This window comes from Dicentrarchus labrax, unplaced genomic scaffold, assembly GCF_905237075.1.
Source record: "Dicentrarchus labrax unplaced genomic scaffold, dlabrax2021, whole genome shotgun sequence".
Classification (NCBI taxonomy): domain Eukaryota; kingdom Metazoa; phylum Chordata; class Actinopteri; family Moronidae; genus Dicentrarchus; species Dicentrarchus labrax.
The window spans coordinates 23793-43747 of NW_026136955.1; the positions used below are offsets into that span (position 1 = coordinate 23793).

General features: G+C 41.0%; 1 pseudogene; it reads left to right on the forward strand.

Annotated features, from left to right (window-relative positions):
• The window catches only part of LOC127360849 (scavenger receptor cysteine-rich type 1 protein M130-like), a 61736-nt pseudogene that overhangs the window by 14349 nt on the left and 27432 nt on the right, over window positions 1-19955 (forward strand).

Consider the following 19955-nt stretch of genomic DNA (forward strand, 5'->3'; position numbering starts at 1 on the left):
AAACTCACTTTATTCTTTTACTGATGACTCTCTTGTTTCTGTTCAGAGTCTGTCAGGCTGTTGGGAGGAGGCAGTCGCTGTGCAGGAACACTGGAGGTGAAACATAAAGGAGACTGGAGACCAGTGTGGGGCCGAGGCTGGAACCTGAAGAGAGCAAATGTTGTCTGTAGATATCTGGACTGTGGTTCTGCTGTTTCTGTAGGAGAGAGAGAGGATTCTTCAGACAGACCTGTGTGGTTGATCACCTCTGACTGTGTTCAGTCTGCATCTTCTCTGAGGGAGTGTGCAATATCATTTTCCTCTTCCTCCATCCTGAATCTCACCTGTTCAGGTAAGCCCATGAGTGACATCATCAATGACATAATTAATGACAGTAACCCATGTTGAGACACACACACACACACACACACACACCTGTAGAGATCCCAGTTCACCTCCTGGGCTCTGCCGAGGTCTCTTGAGCAAGGCACTGAACCCCTAACTGCTTGGAGCAGCGACTGTGTGGCAGCCTCATCACTCTGACATCTGTCCACTAATGCATGTGTCCAGGTCCTGTGTGTGCATCAGTGGCTGCTGACTCAAACATTGTGGAGGACAGGAGGAAAACCAACCCACAGCATTGTGTTATTTTACACTAGTTGGCAGATTATCTCTACTTTCTTCTGTTCAATAACAATGAAACAGTAAATCAATGGCTTCCAAGAGTTCTTAAAAACAACATCATTGTATTCACTGCTGTTGTTTCCAGATGAACCCTACAGGCCTAATGCAGAAGATAGAGTATTTATCAAGGCTGTGAGATGTAACAAGAAGCAGCCAGTGTTCAACACCTGAAGGAAAGTGTGCTGACTGATGATGACTACTTGCTGCTTGAATCAAAGCTGGCCCCATTTCCAATCAGCCAGACGAAGCTTACTGTACTTTCACTTCCAATATTTTATTCCCAACGATGTGTTATCACAAATCCAGGTTCACCAGGGCTTTTTAAAGTAGTGTGTGCTTTGTATTCAGAGACAGCTGGCAGTTATCCTCAACAAAGTAGTTCAAACACAGCAGCTCTATTTCTCTGCTACAAAGGAAATATGACAGTAATGATCCCAGCACCATTGGTAAATACCCACACTGAAACAGCAGCTGCACTTTCCTTAAAAACACTAGGGGTGTCCTGCAGGTGTCGCTGTTGAAGCATTTTAATCACAATTTGAATGATGGATTTTCTCCAAAGCAGAGAGAAACCTTAATTCATGAATGATAATTGTTTGTTTGGTCATTATTTATTTCAACCAGTTACTCTTTTTATAGTTTTATTTCCCTCTTTCCTCTCAACAATAGAGGAGGAACAACCTGGATGTGTTTCATGTTTGTGTATTTCAGGCCAATGTTTGTTTGAAATGAAAAATAAGAAGAGTGTAAAAATCTAATTTCCCTGAAACAGATTAATTAACTTCTTTTTCTATTTTTTTTGTTTTCTGGATTGTTGTAGAAACAGATTTTTATTCTGGGATACAGATCTTCCCAGTCTTCTCTCTCTCTCTCTCTATTTTATCTTTTATTATCTGTCCAGACTCTGTCAGGCTGGTGGATGGGACTAGTCCGTGCTCAGGCAGACTGGAGGTGAAGTCTGACCAGTCTAACCAGTGGTGGTCCTCAGTGTGTGAAGATGACTTTGACCAGCAGGATGCAGAGGTGGTCTGTAGGGAGCTCGGCTGTGGGGCTCCTTCAGTCCTCCAGGGGGCGCTCTATGGAGAAGTGGAGGCTCCAATGTGGACCAAAGAGTTCCAGTGTGGAGGCCATGAGTCTGCTCTCCTGGACTGTAGAAGCTCAGGCTCAGCTAGAAACACCTGCTCACCTGGAAAAGCTGTTGGACTCACCTGCTCAGGTAGAAGAGGAGCTGCAGCTCTGATTGGTTCATTTCTGTTCTGATGAAACTCACTTTATTCTTTTACTGATGACTCTCTTGTTTCTGTTCAGAGTCTGAGGAGGTCAGGTTGGTGGGAGGAGGCAGTCGCTGTGCAGGAACACTGGAGCTGAAACATAAAGGAGACTGGACACCAGTGAAGGGCTTCCGTTGGACCCTGGAGGAAGCAAATGTTGTCTGTAGAAATCTGGACTGTGGTTCTGCTGTTTCTGTACGAGAGAGAGAGGAGTCTTCATACAGACCAGTGTGGTGGATCAACTCTGACTGTGTTCAGTCTGGATCTTCTCTGAGGGAGTGTGCATTCATTTTTTCCTCTTCCTCCATCCTGTATTTCACCTGTTCAGGTAAGCCCATCAGTGACATCATCAATGACATAATTAATGACAGTAATGTACCCGTGTTGAGACACACACACACACACACACACACACACACACACACACACCTGTAGTGATCCCAGTTCACCTCCTGGGCTCTGCCGAGGTCTCTTGAGCAAGGCACTGAACCCCTAACTGCTTGGAGCAGCGACTGTGTGGCAGCCTCATCACTCTGACATCTGTCCACTAATGCATGTGTCCAGGTCCTGTGTGTGCATCAGTGGCTGCTGACTCAAACATTGTGGAGGACAGGAGGAAAACCAACCCACAGCATCGTGTTATTTTACACTAGTTGGCAGATTATCTCTACTTTCTTCTGTTCAATAACAATGAAACAGTAAATCAATGGCTTCCAAGAGTTCTTAAAAACAACATCATTGTATTCACTGCTGTTGTTTCCAGATGAACCCTACAGGCCTAATGAAGCTCAGTGTAAGTTCAATCAGGAAGACCTTCTCATTATGCCTCATTCATTCACAATTCTCTCCCTCTCTTTTCGAATCAGCCATGGCCGTTTACTCTTTCAGTTAATCCAATCAGATTTAGCCACAATCTCCTCCAGCCAATCATGTTGCTGCTGTTAAACTTTAAATCTGGTCTTTTCTCTGCTGCTTTCAGCTGTCATTTCTGTGCAAATGTGATTTTGATTCTTCAGCTCAATTCATATTCAATGTTAAGATAACGACGGAGAGAGGCTGATCAAACCACTACTGCACCACATCAAGGCTATATTTTAGCAGTGGGCCCAGTTAGGGCTGGGCGATATGGAAAAAAATGTTATCACGATATGTTTTTCCATATTGATCGATCTCGATTCTTATCACGATATGTAGTTTTTGAAGATGCTGCCAGTGTGAGGGACATCCTGAAGCTTGGAGAAACAAGAGATTCACTGAAACTTTATAATAATAAAGTTTAATAACATAAAAAATTAAAGAATATGCCTTCCAATAATGAGCACAAATGTTTTTGTTAAGGTCTTCATGCAGACAAAGGATTCACATTACACTCCCACATTGTATGAATCTTTCCATTGGTCCAGAGAGCAGCAGGGCCCACAACTGGCAAAAGAAAATTCAGAGCAGCGCTCTTTCGCTCATACAGAGTTTTATATGCTTTCAAAATAGTGCAAACTAGTAAGTGACTGGTCACTTTTCACTATATTTTAATTTTTTTGATTTGTAAACAACAACTTATTTAAACACCTTAAAAAACAATTATTAAATAATAATAATGTCAAATATTTTATATTATTACGACTGGATGGATTGTTGTTGTTTAACAGAGCCGCTCCCTCTAGCGATGCTAACGGCAGACATAGTGGTCTTGCTTGGCTGTGTGTGTGTGTGTGTGTGTGGTGTCGTGCCAGCTTGAGCCCGCAGAGTCTCACACTCAGGGTAATTACTGGGGTGGTGCCGTCTCAGGTGATGGAAAAGATTTGTTACCTGGTCGCTTTTGCCGTATCCAAACCACGTTTACATAATTGACGTTGTGTTACCTTTTTTTTTTCCAACAATGTCTTCGGTCTCGGGTGATGTAGTGATGTCGCTTTCATGTTCGGCATTATTTTTGCTGTCCTCGACTTCAGTTTCGCTATTTTTTTTCTCCTTTTTCCAACTTCTTTCCCCCTAACTGTAGCCACGCTGCTCAAAATGGGAAGTGGGCGTGTCCTACCGGCATACGGCAGCCGGCAGACTCTGATACTGTTGTTGTTGCTCTTACTTTTTCATGTGATATCGAGTAATATGTCCCAAGCTTATTATCGAAATCGATCAAAATTTTATCGCGACCCCGAATCGAGATCGAATTGTCGCCCAGTCATGGTCCTGTGCTGGTTTGTTTTGTTGCCTTAAACCTTCCGTTGTGTATCAATACCAGTATACCACCAACAAACAAATCACAGCAATATGTGACGGGACGGGTGTGACGTGCTACGGTAAGCGTACTGGGTCATTTCCGGTTTCCTTCCTGCTCTGTGTACACTGTTTGGTGCTGTAGCTCTGTCAGTGAACGCTAAATCTAAATTTGTTTTACTCGTTACAGCGGTTATTTTCCCGCTTAACATTTATACGTAGACTAGTTCTACAACACTTGGAGTTTCTCCTTCTTTTAGTGACTTTTCACTACTTTCAAAAGTTTTTCATACACGCTAGCTCTATTAGCAGTAGCAGTTAGCTATGGCTTCTCCCTCTCCCTCTCCTCTGTCCTGCTGAGTGTGTCAGTTGTTCAGTTATTCCTCTGCCTCCTTTAAAGATAATGGTTCATGTATTAAATGTAGTTTATTTACTGCGCTGGATGCGAGGCTTAGTAAGTTGAGAGGAACGGCACCGCACCACAGAGATATCTTTAGCCGCTACAGTTAGCCAGCCCCCAGTAGCCGGTGCGGTCCGACCGAAGGTAGCTTCTGTTAGCCGTCCCCCGGTAGTAGACGGCATTACCTTGGCCTCTAGCACCACTGTCAGGAATCTTGGAGTTATCTTTGATCAGGATTTGTCATTTAACTCCCACATAAAGCAGACCTCTAGGACTGCCTTCTTTCATTTACGTAATATTAGAAAAATTAGACACATCCTATCACAGACAGATGCAGAAAAACTAATCCATGCATTTGTTACTTCAAGGCTGGATTACTGCAACTCTTTATTACCAGGTTGCCCCAATAAGTCCATTAAAACGCTCCAATTAATTCAGAACGCTGCAGCACAAGTACTGACAGGAACTAGAAAAAGAGATCACATCTCTCCTGTACTAGCTTCTCTGCATTGGCTCCCTGTAAAATGTAGAATAGAATTTAAAATCCTCCTCCTCACCTATAAAGCTCTTCATGGTCAGGCCACTTCATATCTTAAAGAGCTCATAGTACCCTATTACCCCACTAGAACACTACGTTCTCTGAATGCTGGGCTACTTGTGGTTCCTATAGTCTCTAAAAGTAGAACAGGAGCCAGAGCCTTCAGTTACCAAGCTCCTCTCCTGTGGAACCAGCTTCCAGTTGTGGTTCGGGAGGCAGACACCCTCACCACATTCAAGAGTAGGCTTAAGACGTTCCTCTTTGATAAAGCTTATAGTTAGGACTGAATCAGGTGAGTCCTGAACCATCCCTTAGTTATGCTGCTATAGGCCTAGACTATCGGGGGATTTCCCATGGTGCACTGAGCTCCTCTCTTCCTCTCTCTTTCTGCACTCATTCATGTCCCATTAATGCATGTTACTAACTTCACTTCTTCCCCGGAGTTCCTGTGCTTTTTCGTCTCGCAGGTTCTTATCGATCCTGGTCGAGCCATGGTCCTGCTAGATTGCCATTGCCAATACTGTTGTTGCTATGCGTCTGTCTGTCTGTCTGTGTCTCTCTCTCTCTCACTCACTCTCTCACACACACACACACCCCAACTAGAGCCGAAGGATCTGTCCTAGGTTTCTGCCTTTTAACAGGCAGTTTTTCCTTGCCCTTGTCTCCAAGGTCTTGCTCATGGTGGTACTGTTGGGTCTCTGTAAATAATGTTATAAAGAGTTCGGTCTAGACCTGCTCTATTTGAAAAGTGTCCTGAGATAACTTCTGTTATGAATTGGCGCTATACAAATAAAATTGAATTGAATATGTTTTCACTTCTGAAATTTTCACCGTGCATCAATACCAGTAGCCTACAAAACCAAATCAACACAGTCAGGTACAAGCTGTCCTCGCATACCGATCAGTTCCCAGAAAATTCCTCAATGTCTCCAATCAGCGTCCCTCGTCGCTGCCAAGCCTACATGCAGCTGGCCTCTGCGTTCAGCAGGGCTTCACAGGGCGCTCATCACCTTTCGTCTCTGTTGCAACAGCTCTCTGGTCTAATGAGGTACTGCTGGAGCAACATGGCATTCTGTACCTTTATGTGGCAAAACCACTTAAATTCAATGTTTTTAGTCTTTATTTATTCAGGGAAGGTTCACTGAGAGGAAGCCACTGTTACACATTCATACTTGGAAGCTGCCCAGTACAAGCACAGCCACTGAGCAGCTGTACAGCAGTGTTTTGGGTTGAGGGTCTTGCTCAAGGGCACATCAGTGGTGGTATTGAGGGAGGGGCAAGTGCTGCTTCTTCACTTTCCCCACCCGCCTTTAGGCCACCACTTTACAATTATTCACCAAAATGTGTTTAAAGAAATAACAATTAGTTTACATCTTTTAACACTTTCAGTACCTTTTCATGCCACAGCAGACTGCAGGGGGAAAAACAGGTTGCACTGCTTGGTACAAGATGGCGCTCCTGAGAGGGCTCTCAGAGTCAAACTGCTTCTTTGTCTGTCTCTTGTTATTTTGTGCCATACTACGGTAACAGCATGGTCAGCAAACGGCATCTATGACTGGGTGACCCTACTACGGGTGAGAGAGTGCAGTCCCTTTGAACATTTTGACCCGAGCACGCTTAACCCCTACCCTGAGCTAATAGGCTACGGCTACTCAACGTTAGGCCGACACCCGGACAACAACGGGCCCAGGCAGAGACACGGCAGGCGGGGAGAGGCAGAGCAACGACTCCGGTGCTTGGTTAGCAGTGGAAGGTTAGCCCTCCCGGTCATACTGTTTGCTAACGTCCAGTCTCTGTTAAATAAGATGGATGAGCTCCATGCTCGGATCTCCACGCAGAGGGACTTACAGGACTGCTCCATGCTGTGCTTCTGTGAAACATGGCTGGGGGAAAGGACACCCAATGAGTTGATAACACCAGACGGCTACACGGCCTTCAGGGAGGACCGGAGCGCAGCAAGACCCGTGGCGGAGGAACGGCCGTCCTCATCAAACAAACCTGGTGTACCGACTGTAGGCTTATTTCTAAATCTGAGAATGTGGAGTATCTAACTGTGAAGCTAAGGTCGTTTTATTTACCCAGAGAACTGCAATGTATTATTGTGAGTGTTGTGTATATTCCCCCTTCCACCAAAGAAGAGGCTGCACTCAGGGAGCTACATGACATGATCAATGAGCATGAAAACAAATATCCTGATGCTGCTTTTATTATTCTGGGAGACTTTAAGGGGCGAATCGGGCTACAGGAGTCTGGTGAACGACATTCTTGCCTATGGTGAGGTGAACGACCTAAGCCTCAACACAGACAAGACAAGAGAAATAGTAATGGACTTCAGGAAAAATCCACCGCCCCTGCGGCCCCTCATCATCAAGGGGACTGAGGTGGAGAGGAACGTAACTCCCCTCCATGGACACAATCTACACACAGCGCTGTCAAAAAAGAGCAGAGAGAATCATTAGAGACACACTACATCCAGCACACTCCCTGCTCAAACACAAGAACTGCACATACAACCTCAGGCACAGACGAGCGGACAACATCACCACAAACAGAACACGCTTTTTTAAGAGCTTCTTCCCTGCCACAGTGGGACTCTTGGCCAAAACAAAATTAACAGATGTCCTGACCTATCTCATAGCATATCATATCATATTATATTATATTATATTATATATATATATATTTATATTGTCTCCCGGGCCTGTGCAATATACCGGTGCAATTTACAATGCTCTCACTTTCCCCTTTATATAGGGTTTATGCACTTTCTTTTTATCTCTAGAGAAGTATATGTTTTATAGATTTATGTGTCTTTGTGTGTGTCTTTTTAACTTGACTTGACTCTCTCAACAAACAACCGCACAAGAGTTCCTATGTGTGCAAGCACAAATGGCAAATAAAGTTCTTAAATCTTGAACTCCGCAGGGGCTCCATAAGGTTATAAAAGTTAAATAAATACAGAAAAACAAGTCCCCAACGTGGAATACAAAGAATGAGAAAATACATTGACAATAAAACAGTGATAATACTTAATAAAATACAGTTGTGAGTAATGGTAATGGCTACTGGAAGCATTCCACTCTGCTACACTGACAATTAGCTACGGGATTAAATGAACAAAATCACTCAAATAGATCCACTGTGAACTTGCCAATACACGCTGAAACGTCCTTGTGGCAAAATTAAAAAAGTTGAATGGAAGTGCTGTCCTAGTTCTTTGGTTCATGAAATTATTCCCAGGCCACACAGACCAATAATTGAATGGAAATTTACTTGTAGCTTATTTTATTTCTGTAAGCCCAACTCTATGGGCTGATATTTGTGTCAGTAGAAACTGAATTTGAATTGCATAATTTGAATTTGTATTGTTAAACTTGAATAACTGTATTGAAAAGCGGAATCTGAATAGCATAATTTGAATTTGAATTTATTAGTTTGAAACTGAATTCGAGCCTCACTAAAAATTCAACTTTTTATTTACTTTCAATTTCAGTTCGCTCAATTCAAATTTCGTTCTCTCAACTCAATTTCAAACCACTAGATTACACTTTTAAGGTCACAGACGGGTCAAGGTGTTCAGTAAGAGCAATCGAGTGCAGATGCACGTTTGTTTTGACCATTTCCTGGACCTGTAGACATTGGCTAGCGAAAAACATGCTTAAAGGAGACATATTATTCCCCTTTCCAGGTTCATAATTGTATATATATATATATATATTTTTGGTTTTGTGTCTGAACTACTTTGTGTCGGACTGTTTTCACAACCTCAGTCAGTACAACAGTGGACTGGCTGAAAGACTGTTCCTGAAAGAGGGATTGTACCAACTGTCTGTGGAGAAACAGCAGGGGAAGTAAATGTAAGTATCTTAGAATTTAGAATTTATGCTTTGTTTTTCATTGTTCATGGATTTACACAAAGTTTATGCCGTGAATTTCCAAGCTTCGTGCTGGGGACGGGGTGTGTCTGTGTGCTGCTGTATGTACATTTATCGGAGGTAAAGACAGAGCTACTGTAAGAGAGAAATAGTCAAACTGTGATCAAGCCTCCTTAGAAGCTAACAAAATACTAATTATAAAATACTATTATTGTTCATGATGCTTCTTGTGTAACTTTCTACTGACGTGTTAACATTATCTCAGCTAGCGTTATCTTTGTTGTTCTGCTGCTTCGTTCAGGTGTGTGTGTGTGTGTGTGTGTGTAAATGAACTTGATCAACGTGCACCAGAGTTAACAATAGAGCTACAGTGAGAGAGAAACAGTCAAACTGCAGGGATTCATTAGTTTAGTGTTATTGTGTAACTTTGATTAGCACCCAGCAGCTGGGGTTGCTCACTAGGCTTTATGTGGAATCAAACCGACAAATAAAAGTTCTGATCCATTTATTTAGCGTTACTGAAGTACTGCTATTACTGAGGATATAAGTGTAGGTCCAGTGTAACATCCTATACTCATATCATCTCCTATTGAATTATAAACACTGAGGCTCACTGCTGAATGTCTGTTATTGCACCGGGAACTTGTTCCAACATCAGTTACAGTCAGTAAATGTCCTGTGTGTGTATCTGCTGCCATTAGATAGACATTGTGTTGGTAACCTCAGACTGTTTCAACAACACATCACTACAGTTAGCTGCAACAAGGAACCACCAGAGACACTGCTTTATTATTTTAGATTATAACTGAGGACTACTGTGAGCCACAATGAGCTGTTGTACTTGTATTATATTATACTGTATTATATTATACTGTATATTATATTATACTGTATTATATTACACTGTATATTATATTATACTATATTATATTATACTGTATTATATTATACTGTATTATATTATACTGTATATTATATTATACTGTATATTATATTATACTGTATTATATTACACTGTATATTATATTACACTGTATATTATATTATACTGTATATTATATTACACTGTATATTATATTATACTGTATTATATTATACTGTATATTATATTATACTGTATATTATATGCTGTCTTACAAGTAACACTGAATCTGCCTTGTTTTACAGGTGACCTGATGAAGCTCAGGAGTTCCTGGACCCATCAGAGGACAGAGACAGCTGCAGCATCAGGACAGTCTGGGTATCCAAAGGAATACTGATGAAGATGAACACTGACTGCAGAGCTCCATTACCAGCTCACACTTCAGTATACTAGAAACCATAAACCTTGATGGAGAACATGATCTGCACAGTTTACATAAAAGTTATAGCTTTGTTACTTACAACATATGTTAATGGAATATGAATGAAATATAAATAAAGTGTTTTACTTTTAAGAAGAGTTTTGGTCATTTTTTTAAATTCAGTAATAAGTGTGGTTTTATATAAATAACATGTTATTTCACAGAGGTTTTATGAAGATTTCCTGGATGTACAAGAGTTGAAAACATGGTTCGTGTAACATCTATCAATATGAAAATGTGAAATTTAAAACCTGTATTAATGACTGTAAGCAACACAATACATTACTGTCTCACATTCAAACTTTATTATGTTGGAAGATAAATTGCATCATAATATATAAAATAAAATGTAAAACATAATTGCAGCTTTTACAAATATCTGAAGGTTAACTTTGGTAATAATACTTTTAAGTTAAACTATCAGACTATGAAATATGGATACAGTACCGTTAACAGTTGGTTACTTGGCAGTTTTTCAACCACATGAACAAGTTACTTTATTAGATGAGTGATTCCTTCAGTTATGTTGACATGTTGTACAGGATAAAGTATTCCAGGTTTCTGTTTCCATGGTCTCAGTAAACTAATGTGTATAAAGAATATAACAGATGGGAGGTTACAGTAATCATTATACTATTACTCTGATTACTTTGGTACATTTACTTGCTGTTTCTTCACTAGAAACAACTGCTTGACTAATGTTGTTAATATTATGTAATATATAATATGTTTAACTTCACTGGGCTGTGTAGACTGTAGGTCACTGCTCACTGCTGTACCTGTAAAGACAAGCATAAAACACTAACTAAGGTATGAACACTAACATTATATAGCAGTATTTACCTGAGGAACACGTCACAGAAAGCTGTAATCGTGATTGTTGTTGTTGTTCATTTCTCCATGATTTCAGGTCAGACTCCCGTTCTAACATGTCCGCTGGTGAAGTTTTTGGTTTAGAAGCAGTTATTGAATTAATATTGACGGTAGAAATGCAGATAAACTCAGTAGCATTGAGGAGCTACCTGCCGGCAACGGTGAGGCAGAAGTTGGAGGGGCCGGAGCTAAAACCGAGCGTTTCAGACAGAGGCTGAAAAGAGGTGCTCAGTTGTAGGCAGTATGAGTAAAATAATGTGTTTTTTGAACATTAAATCATCTAAACCTATTGTAGGAGAGCCACAAAATACAATTATGAACCTGGAAAGGGGAATAATATGTCTCCTTTAAGCATGTTTTTTGCTAGCCAATGTCTACAGGTCCAGGAAATGGTCAAAACAAACGTGCTGCTTTGCCAAAAAGGAGCTCTGTGCATCTGCACTCGATTGCTCTTACTGAACACCTTGACCCGTCTGTGACCTTAAAAGTGTAATCTTGTGGTTTGAAATTGAATTGAGCGAACTGAAAATGAAAGAACATAAAAAGTTGATTTTTTAGTGAGGCTAAAATTCAGTTTCAAACTAATAAATTCAAATTCAAATTATGCTATTCAGATTCAGTTTCTACTGACACAAATATCAGCCCATACAACTCTCTATTTAAATCAAGATTTTGTGATCACTGATTTGCTGAAACATTTTCCTCTACCTTAAGCTTGTTACAATTATGTTCCCCTTTCTGTCAGCCATGATTTTGTACCTTTAAAATTAAACAAAGGTCCACATTTATCACCTTAAGGAACTTTTTCGTGCCTTAGACGGGACTTTTGTAACAAATGTACCTTTGGGTACAGAAATGATTTCCCTATTTCTCTGTGCAGGACCTCGACCCAACAAACTCACTGTTTTCAGTTTGGTTGTCGGATCCTAATTTGTGTTTGCCATCTGTGACTTTAATTTCTGTTTAGTTGTCAGACGTTAAGTTCTGTTTTCCATTTTATTTAAGTTGGTGTTGTTCGGTCTTATGACCTTTTATTAGGTTCCACATGCTACACCTATGGTCTCCCTGACCTCATGCAACAAATCTGCATCTGCATGACTTTAATTTCTACTTGGTATTATGATATTTTATATTTCTGTTTGGTCCTATGAACTTTCCATTATGTTACATACTGATCTTAATCATTATTTCATATAATTGACCTCATTTTCTTCTAGTATCAAGCTCACATTTCCTCTGTGAAAACACTCCTTTACATTTGCTGGCTTGTTGTAATTTAGTCCGATCTCACTTGCCACGTCATGGTCAATACAACCTCAGTATGGCATTATTGTACAATCATTTACTTCCAGCTATATGTTCCTGTTACATATTACATATTTTAAGTGATCCCCTGCTGTCTGGTACGGTAGGATTGAAGCATTTTTACCTGGTTCGTTGTTCCTTTCTCATTCTTTTCTATTCTTTTGGGGGTTCCCTATACTAATCACAGCTCCACCAACCCCCTCAAATACGATGACTTTACGATGGGGTCTAATCGCCGAAGACTTTTACATTTCTAATCTTCACTGAGCACATATCATCTAAATATATTTGTCCACTCCAAAATAAGGTCTTTCCTGATTGAAAGGTTGTGAGATGTAACAAGAAGCAGGATTGAATCAAAGTTGGCAGTTATCCTCAACAAAGTAGTTCAAACACAGCAGCTCTATTTCTCTGCTACAAAGGAAATATGACAGTAATGATCCCAGCACCATTGGTAAATACCCACACTGAAACAGCAGCTGCACTTTCCTTAAAAACACTAGGGGTGTCCTGCAGGTGTCCCTGTTAAAGCATTTTAATCACAATTTGAATGATGGATTTTCTCCAAAGCAGAGAGAAACCTTAATTCATGAATGATAATTGTTTGTTTGGTAATTATTTATTTCAACCAGTTACTCTTTTTATAGTTTTATTTCACTCTCCTCTCAACAATAGAGGAGGACCAACCTGGATGTGTTTCATGTTTGTGTATTTCAGGCCAATGTGTGTGTGAAATGTAAAAATAAGTGTAAACATCTTATTTCGATAAACAGATTAATTAACTTCTTCTTCTAGTTCTTTTACATTTTCTGGATCGTTGTAGAAACAGATTTTTATTCTGGGTTACAGATCTTCTCAGTCTTCTCTCTCTCTCTATTTTATCTTCTATTATCCGTCCAGACTCTGTCAGGCTGGTGGATGGGACTAGTCCATGCTCAGGCAGACTGTTGGTGAAGTCTGACCAGTCTAACCAGTGGTGGTCCTCAGTGTGTGAAGATGACTTTGACCAGCAGGATGCAGAGGTGGTCTGTAGGGAGCTCGGCTGTGGGGCTCCTTCAGTCCTCCAGGGGGCGCTCTATGGAGAAGTGGAGGCTCCAATGTGGACCAAAGAGTTCCAGTGTGGAGGCCAGGAGTCTGCTCTCCTGGACTGTAGAAGCTCAGGCTCAGCTAGAAACACCTGCTCACCTGGAAAAGCTGTTGGACTCACCTGCTCAGGTAGAAGAGGAGCTGCAGCTCTGATTGGTTCATTTCTGTTCTGATGAAACTCACTTTATTCTTTTACTGATGACTCTCTTGTTTCTGTTCAGACGCTGTCAGGTTGGTGGGAGGAGACAGTCGCTGTGCAGGAACACTGGAGCTCAAACATGATGGAGACTGGAGACCAGTGAGGGGCTTAGACTGGACCCTGAAGGAAGCAAATGTTGTCTGTAGAAATCTGGACTGTGGTTCTGCTGTTTCTGTAGGAGAGAGAAAGGAGTCTTCAGACATACCTGTGTGGTTGATCAACTCTGACTGTGTTCAGTCTGGATCTTCTCTGAGGGAGTGTGCAACATCAAGTTCCTCTTCCTACATCCTGAATCTCACCTGTTCAGGTAAGCCCATCAGTGACATCATCAATGACATAATTAATGACAGTAATGTATCCATGTTGACACACACACACACACACACACACACACACACACACACACACACACACACACCTGTAGTGATCCCAGTTCACCTCCTGGGTGAACTTGCCAATACACGCTGAAACGTCCTTGTGGCAAAATTAAAAAAGTTGAATGGAAGTGCTGTCCTAGTTCTTTGGTTCATGAAATTATTCCCAGGCCACACAGACCAATAATTGAATGGAAATTTACTAGTAGCTTATTTTATTTCAATCAGCCCGACTTTTTCGTACCTTAGACGGGAATTTTGTAACAAATGTACCTTTGGCTACAGAAATGATTCCCCTATTTCTCTGTGTGCAGGACCTCGACCCAACAAACTCACTGTTTTCAGTTTGGTTGTCGGATCCTAATTTGTGTTTGCGATCTCTGACTTTAATTTCTGTTTAGTTGTCAGACGTTAAGTTCTGTTTTCCATTTTATTTAAGTTGGTGTTGTTCGGTCTTATAACCTTTTATTAGGTTCCACATGCTACACCTATGGTCTCCCTGACCTCATGCAACAAATCTGCATTTTCAGTTTGTCACTGCTGACTTTAATTTCTACTTGGTATTATGATATTTTATATTTCTGTTTGGTCCTATGAACTTTGCATTATGTTACATATTGTTCTTAATCATTATTTCATATAATTGACCTCATTTTCTTCTAGTATCAAGCTCTCATTTGCTACGTCATTAGGGGTGAGTATTGGCAAGAACCTCACGATACGATACGCATCACGATATCACAATATTGCGATATAAATAGAGATGAAAACACAAGTACCTTTATATGTACATCAGATTATATTGATCAGATGACAAATTGAGTCAAAACTATTTCATTCAAAACAGCCTCTCCATTTTCTCAATTTCCATGACATTCACTGAAACAAATATTGAAAATAAAATGCAGTGTTACACACTGCAGTTGAAACCATAAAATAAAGTGCATTAAATTTCTCTTCACTGAAACTACTGTAAATATCTCAAAGTAACCATTAATCTCTTTTCCCTGACCAACAAACTGAAATCATTGTAACCTGCAGTACGATGCAGTGCAGCTAAAAACACAAGTTGTCCAGCGTAGTCTGGTTTGGCTCAATCCGTTTTGGCGGCTGCTTCTGTGCTAATATCTGGGCGTGGTGTCTTGCTAGGTGACCTCGCAAGTTCGTTGTGTTCCCACAATATTTCACAGCAGCGAGACGAGGCTTACAAACGGCATTATCTTTATCCAACTCGTTGTTCTTACTATCTTTTTTAACTTGGAAGCCAAAGTGCTTCCAAACGTCGGCTTTAAACTGCGGAGGCGTTGTTATTTTGATCCTCAGCCACTCTCTCTAATACAGAAATACATGTGCCGAACAGCAGAGTCGCTCTTCGGCGCCATCTACCGGAGTGGAGGTACGGAAGTCGTACTGTATTCACAATGCGTCTAAACATGAATCATTATTCTTAAAAATAATCGATCTTTGGAATTGAAAGATTGATATTATATTGGGCGGCAAAGTATCGCGATATATTGCCGTATCAATATTTTTACCCACCCCTACACGTCATGGTCAATACAACCTCAGTATGGCATTATTGTACAATCATTTACTTCCAGCTATATGTTCCTGTTACATATTACATATTTTAAGTGATCCCCTGCTGTCTGGTACGGTAGGATTGAAGCATTTCCACCTGGTTCGTTGTTCCTTTCTCATTCTTTTCTATTCTTTTGGGGGTTCCCTATACTAATCACAGCTCCACCAACCCCCTCAAATACGATGACTTTACGATGGGGTCTAATCGCCAAAGACTTTTACATTTCTAATCTTCACTGGTTTTTCCTGATTGAAAGGTTGTGAGATGAAACAAGAAGCAGGATTGAATCAAAGTTGGCAGTTATCCTCAACAAAGTAGTTCAAACACAGCAGCTCTATTTCTCTGCTACAAAGGAAATATGACAGTAATGATCCCAGCACCATTGGTAAATACCCACACTGAAACAGCAGCTGCACTTTCCTTAAAAACACTAGGGGTGTCCTGCAGGTGTCGCTGTTGAAGCATTTAAATCACAATTTGAATGATGGATTTTCTCCAAAGCGGAGAGAAACCTTAATTCATGAATGATAATTGTTTGTTTGGTAATTATTTATTTCAACCAGTTACTCTTTTTATAGTTTTATTTCACTCTCCTCTCAACAATAGAGGAGGACCAACCTGTGTGTATTTCAGGCTAATGTGTGTTTGAAATGAAAAATAAGAAGAGTGTAAACATCTAATTTCGATAAACAGATTAATTAACTTCTTCTTCTATTCTTTTACATTTTCTTGATCGTTGTAGAAACAGATTTTTATTCTGGGTTACAGATCTTCTCAGTCTTCTCTCTCTCTATTTTATCTTCTATTATCCGTCCAGACTCTGTCAGGCTGGTGGATGGGACTAGTCTGTGCTCAGGCAGACTGGAGGTGAAGTCTGACCAGTCTAACCAGTGGTGGTCCTCAGTGTGTGAAGATGACTTTGACCAGCAGGATGCAGAGGTGGTCTGTAGGGAGCTCGGCTGTGGGGCTCCTTCAGTCCTCCAGGGGGCGCTCTATGGAGAAGTGGAGGCTCCAATGTGGACCAAAGAGTTCCAGTGTGGAGGCCATGAGTCTGCTCTCCTGGACTGTAGAAGCTCAGGCTCAGCTAGAAACACCTGCTCACCTGGAAAAGCTGTTGGACTCACCTGCTCAGGTAGAAGAGGAGCTGCAGCTCTGATTGGTTCATTTCTGTTCTGATGAAACTCACTTTATTCTTTTACTGATGACTCTCTTGTTTCTGTTCAGAGTCTGTCAGGTTGGTGGGAGGAGACAGTCGCTGTGCAGGAACACTGGAGCTGAAACAGAGTGGAGACTGGAGACCAGTGGGGGGCTTAGACTTGACCCTGAAGAGAGCAAATGTTGTCTGTAGAAATCTGGACTGTGGTTCTGCTGTTTCTGTAGTAAAGAAAGAGGAGTTTTCAGTCAGACCTGTGTGGTGGATCAACTCTGACTGTGTTCAGTCTGGATCTTCTCTGAGGGACTGTGCAAGATCATTTCCCTTGTCCTCCATCCGGAATCTCACCTGTTCAGGTAAGCCCATCAGTGACATCATCAATGACATCATTAATGACAGCAATGTACCCATGTTGAGACACACACACACACACACACACACACACACACACACACGTAGTGATCCCACTTCACCTCCTGGGCTCTGCCGAGGTCTCTTGAGCAAGGCACTGAACCCCTAACTGCTTGGAGCAGCGACTGTGTGGCAGCCTCATAACTCTGACATCTCATCCCTTATCTCAGTCAGCAGTCACCACAAACGGAAACCAATAGTTATTCCACTGCCCGCTACACATTGTTATCACATATAACTAGACCCACTGTCATTATTTAAACGTTTGTGATCATTAATTTCAATCATTTTGGATAAATTATGATTTTAGATGATGTTGCTATCATTAGATAATTTACAGTTTCCCATAGACTATAAAGCTATATATAAAATGACGGAATATTAGGGCCACAGAGAAAAAATAAAAATTCACAGACTTCGAGAATAAAGTCATAAATTTACGAGAATAAAGTCATAATATTGTAACCCGTTGTTTTAGAGGAGGAGAGTTGTTAAAATGAGGGCTGTGGAGCATTTCGTGGGATTGTACTTCAGTATAGGTTTCAAAAACAAGGAGATACTTAATGTTTTGGCACATCAGCATCACATTGTCATAAGTATCAGGACCTTAAAAAGAATATGCAAGAAAATGCATCTTTTCCACAGAAAGAACCAGTCTCATAAATGTATGACTTTTTCTTTCTTCCTCAGTGTGGCCCTAATACTCTGTCGTATAAAATACACATCCCATATAAATATAAATACACATCAAAGTGTAACATTATGTTCCTTTATTGAATAAGGATAAAGCAAAACAGGTAAACCATCAGCTCCTTTCCAAACTGAAGTCACACAGTGACTCTACAAGATGGAAAGCACAGAATCAAAGCATATTATACAACACAAGGATAAATACACATTCAAAGGTCTGTATATAATACGTCTGCACACTGAAATAAATGCAGGACAAATCCATACACATCAAATGAACAGACAAATTAATGGATGCAGTAGCCTCCCAGCAAGCTTGTATACACACAGTATACAGCACAATCATCATAAGAGGCCAAATCAATTTAAATTAAATTACAAGAAAAACACAAATTCCTCTGCCACTGCAGGACATATTTAACCTAAATTTAAAGCATGCATATTAACTAAAATAATTTAACACATATTGGTCCCTCACCAGCCGACCACTCTGGGGGCCCTCTCCTTCCTCAGGCAAGCCACATTGTGGAGGACAGCACAAGCCACTGTAATGTCACATGCCTTCAAAGGGCTGACCCCTAATTTGTGAAGACACTGAAAGCGTGCCTTCAGGAGGCCAAAGGTCATTTCAACTCTGGCCCTGGTCCTGGCATGGGCATGGTTGTAGGCCTGCTGTGCTTCCTGGGGGTCTGTGAATGGTGTCAGGAGAAAAGGCTGGCAGGCATACCCCCTGTCTCCCAGCAACACACCAGAGAATTCACCTGTCAACACAAAATCTCATCATTACAACCTCATAAACAGAGTGACATTCTTGACACAGCCATGATGTAAAAAGTGGTTATTAATAGGAGTTGTGTGGCTTACCTTGTGATAGGCGCTGATAGATTTCAGAGGTCCGAAAGACAAGGAGTCATGGACTGAGCCAGGCCATTTTGCCACAACATTGCTGATCAGACAGTCAGCACTGCAGACCATCTGAAATCAAAAGATGAGGACTATTAAACCAATCAATGCACATCACAAGCAATGTACAGTGTTCATCAATTGACAATATCAAAAAGTTATGTTCACCTGAACATTAATGCTGTGAAAGGATTTCCTATTCACAAAATCCGCCTCATGGGCACCTGAGGGGGATTTTATCTTGATGTATGTGCAGTCCAGTGCACCAATGACATTGGGGAAACCTGTAACACAAAGTAATGAGTATCCTACTATGACTGTTAACAGTTTTCCTGTAATTTGTAGATTCTCTTACCTGCAATCCTATAGAACTCCTCTTTGATGTTGAGTCTTCTGTGGCCAGGGAAGGAGATGAAGACATTTGACAATGCTTTGATAGCCAGACACACACTCCTTATTGTGCGGCAAATTGTGGCCTTGTTCAGCTGTTCTGCATCCCCGACTGAGTACAGGAAGCCTCCACTTGCAAAAAGTGCAAGGCCACACAATTTGCTCCACACTCAGTGCATGGCTCCGTGCTGTGCGGTGTTTAATCCTGGGACCCAGCAGTCTGCACAGATACCTGATGCCATCTGCAGAAAACCTGTACCTTTCATATAGATGGTCATCAGGGAAGGCCAGTGGGTCCAACCGGTCCCTGAAGACCCTCTCTCGCCTGCAGGGGCGTAGGAATGAGTTTAACATTGGGGGGGACACATATTGGAAACCTGACAGATCCGTTAATGGTTTGAACAGAAATAGGTCATAAATTAACTACACTGCAAAATTTTCAAATTCACCAACATACTTTATTCTACTAAAAAGATACATTTGTAAAGATAAAGAAAAACATGGCAGTAATGAACTGATAAATATCAAATCAATTCTTTAATTGCAGGCCTAATCATCCAGTTTTGTAGATTAACATACATTGATCAAAATTTGAATTCAAATTTTCTGAATAAATTTTCTTTTCTTAGTTGTATCTTATGCCTCAATGAACAGACACAGATACATGCAAAGGTTAAGGTGAAAG